Below are 4,297 nucleotides of genomic sequence, written 5' to 3' on the forward strand. Positions count from 1 at the left end.
TGAATAGTGGGATTGACCGTCATATTATAACGCCCTCACGGCGGTTTGGTGGGACAGGGATTCGAACCCGCGACCCGCAGATTGCGAGTCGAGTTCCAACCACTTGGCCATGCCGGGCCCAGCTTTCCTTAAGTGTGTAGGAATGTCTCTTACTTAACTAATGTTGTGACTTTCAGGTGTATCCCTAATAAATATATTTTCTTTTGTAATATTGCAATGCATTCTAGTGGCGACATGATGTGAAGATGAATTATCATCAAACGTCTCTTCTACTTTAGGGACAAATTGGATCCCATTGGTGCGGATATATGAATGTGAGCAATATTTCATCTGTACTAATTGTTTACACATAGTATGCATCCTATTATTTCTATGAATTTAATTACAAAAATAATAATGTTCTTACATGTGAACTAACAAGATGCACCCTATTGTTTACATATATATATATATATCTATCTTTTAAGGTAAGCGATTATCAACTTTCTATACTTGTACAATGTTAAATGAATATTAACGATACTGTGATGAGAACGTTTCCAACGATGATTTTATTTTGCTTGAGATGTAACCTGCTGGGTGCTGTGACATGAACATGGATATATTTAAACTTTCCCCCCTAGTGTAGGGTCATAATCTTATTCTTGCGGTGGTGTAAAATGTGAATAACTTTCGTTTCATTAAGGACATAATACACTCTATATCGCGTTGATGTTAGCGTGATTAACTACCGACTACCCTTGGTTATGAGGGGGTGAAAGGACACTGTATTTTGTTAATGTGACGTTAACGTAATAAACTACTCACTTAAGTTTCTTGTGCAGTATTATTTCCCCGAAAGGGGCTGAAGGCCGCCTGGAGGGGGTCACCTGTTTTAAGCGCTTGCACATAATACAGTAGTGTGTTGTCTGCCAGTCAATCAGGATATACTAAAATGACGTCACATAAGGGACGCTTAACATTGCAATTATTACTGTCGTGACGTCAGTAAAACGTGCGCATGCCATGAATTACGAGAATTATGCACTCTGTAAGCTACAACATAGCATGACATACTAACTTGAAAGCAAGAAATAAAAATATTTGTTAACCTTAATTTTTGGTTTTATATACTCTTGAAGCAGAAAACTTTCTGGGACCCTGCAGAAGTTCATCTAGTAGTACATTGTATATTGTTACTGTAACGTTAACGTGACAACCTACTGACTATATTTTGTAGTGCAGTATTATAGTACTATATATTGTTACTGTGACGTTAATGTATAAACTACTGACTTTCCTTTCTACTGCAGTAATTATAATGCAGTGTGAATTGTTACTGTGAGATTAACGTAAAGAACTACAGGCTATCCTTGCTGGTGCAGGGCTATAGTGCACTATATTGTTGATGGAATATGAACGTTATTGACTTCCGCTTGCTTACGGCTATGATGCATGCTACTGGTTCAGTGAAGTGATCTGTGAAAGATCAAGTTTCCCTGCTTGTTAAGTGGTGTATTACAACTGAGATTGTGACATTATGATGAATAACAATCCACATTTCCTGCCTGTGAGTAATTACACGACTTTCCTAAGTGCGTTTACTGTAGTCCTTGTAACAATATTTATTATGGTGTAATTTATTTACTTATTTTACGCAAAGCCGCACAATGGGTTGGCTACCTGCTTTCTGTCAAATCGCACTCTGGATTTTAGCGTTGCAAGTCTGGAAAATGATTGCTATCTCATCGAAGGGTCGTAGGTTTTGAAACATTACGTGCTATACTGTAGTTTATTTGGTTTGTTTTATACACAAAATCATTCGTTGTTTTTTTTCTATTATGAAATAAGGTTTCAGGCCGCTCATCTTTTCCTGATAGACTTTACCATTCAGGCTTGATCGAGATGAATTCCATATGGTGGCGATCCTTATCAAAGACCATGACAGACTAACCGATAGCTGACGTTAAACGAAACAGAAATCCTCATTCGTTTTAATAGAGTGTGATCTAAAATAGGGTCCAAAAAAAACGCATCAACTCACTGAGCAGAACACCAGGCATGACGCTAATTTGGTGTTGTAATTCGTTTACCGCTTGTAATACACATATATTTCAATATATTTCTTCAAATTAATAAATTTTGTACTAAAAGTTGCTAGCTTTGGGTTCTAAAATTATATTACTACCAAATCTTTAAAACAATACGATCGAAAAAAAAGTCAGTCATTTTTATCTTTCACAAACATATCTGTTTGTTTTGTTTGTTTGTTGTTGAATTTCGAGCAAATCTACACAAAGGGCTATCTGCGCTAGCCGTCCCTAATTTAGCAGAGGGAAGGCAGCTAATCATCACCACCCACCGCCAACTCTTGGGCTACTCTTTTACCAACGAATAGTGGGATTGACTGTCACATTATAACGCCCCCACGGCTGAAAGGGCGAGCATGTTTGGTGGGACGGGGATTCGAACCCACGACCCTCAGATTGCGAGTCAAGTGCTCTAACCATCACCTGGCCCACAAACATATCTAACATTATATATATATATATATATATACTTTATGGTATTTATTATTTTTAATAAAAGTAACTCACAAGTTGTGTAATTTAATGCTTTTTCTGACAACATGTTGCGGATGGAGTTAAAAAGCTCGGTTCGATTTTCAGTTTCAAAGCTACAGTTGATGTAACACTTTTTTTTTTTTGACAAGACATATTACACTACCTAACACGAAAATATATCTTAAATGCAACGGGAAAACTAGCTAAGCTTAACTTTGTGGTATAAAATGCCTTAACAGGCGAGACAGGGTAATTTATTAGGCTTAATAAGTCCACTAGCTGCTGGGTTAAAATTCCTAATTGAGTCGTTTAGAGAAATTTTATAAAAAAAATATGTAGTCAGCTGAGATTTTCATTACACTTATTAAGCTTAATTAAAAACCTTAGTTTTATTTTCAGTTTAGACAAAAACAAGTAGTTTCCCAAACTTATAAATAAAAATTGATTTTATTGACTAATAAAATGAATTAACAGTAACAAACTGTTAAAACCACAAATACAATGGTTATAAAAGAAACATTTTTAATACAAGTTAAAAAGTATTTTATAGAATACAATTTTTCACTTGAAAATACATTATCAATAATTCGACTGAAGCTGTAAGATATACTGATAAACGTATTTTTCCTACCCAGTACCTCAGCGGTATGTCTCTGAACTTATTACACTAAAAATCGGATTTCAACACCCGTAGTGAGCACAGAACAAATATCTAACTGTGTAGCTTTGTGTTTAACAAGAAACAAACTAACATGAATTATTTATTACGTTTTCACTTTTAGGAAAAGAAAATGTCAAGAATATGGAGAGTTCCGTGGTTTGGAGGACCTTGGGTACTAGGAACTCTACTACTCTTGGGGGGGGATACTTTGTGGTAACTCACGAATTCGAACTTGGCTCGCCAGTTCCAAATTTCAGAGCTCTTTCACAGGGCTAATTCGTGCCCAATTTTATGTTAGAAAATAAGTCCAGAGACTTCCCGTTGAGGTACTGGGTAGGAAAAATGGGGGTGGGATACTTTGTGGTAACTCACGGATTCGAACTTGGCTCGCCAGTTCCAAATTTCAGAGCTCTTTCACAGGACTAATTCGCGCCCAATTTTATGTTAGAAAAGTACGGAGGCTAATTTGTTTATCTATTTATTTAAGATTTAAAAATAAATTCATAGTTTGTGCCTATTTTGACTAAATACAATGCCGAGATATGATAGAAGTCAGGTATAAAACACAAACGAAATTAATACCAAAACAAACATTTTAATGACTAACTTACATTACCTAAACATTTTTCATTTTAATTATTTTTATTTTATTTTTTAGATTCTTTATCCAGCTAGCAAGTTCGTTTTAGGAACTTTATTTATTTAGATTGAGTCATTATTTCGGAGTAAAAACTGAATTCGAAATTTATCAACATTTATGGAGGGGGAAGCAAAAGCGAGTACCAGCCCTCTATACAAAGAATGGCCTCCATACAGTTTATAACTTGTTATTTATTTTGTTTTCCCAAATGTATCATAGAAGAGATTTAAGTAAAAACAAACCATTCATTCAGTGTAAAATCCAACAGCTTTTTTTTTGTTATGATGTGGAACAGTTTAATAGTAATAAGAAATAGTCATTATTGCTTGCTCTTGATTTGTTGTTGATTTTCCTACAAAACGAAGTTTCGATGAGATGGAAGTTTTATGTCATTAAATAACTGAAAATTAGGATGTCATTTCCAGCAGTGACGCTAAAAAAAAAAAAAAAAGA

Source organism: Limulus polyphemus, unplaced genomic scaffold (genome assembly GCF_000517525.1).
Source record: "Limulus polyphemus unplaced genomic scaffold, Limulus_polyphemus-2.1.2 Scaffold1724, whole genome shotgun sequence".
In the NCBI taxonomy this organism is placed as follows: Eukaryota; Metazoa; Arthropoda; class Merostomata; order Xiphosura; family Limulidae; genus Limulus; species Limulus polyphemus.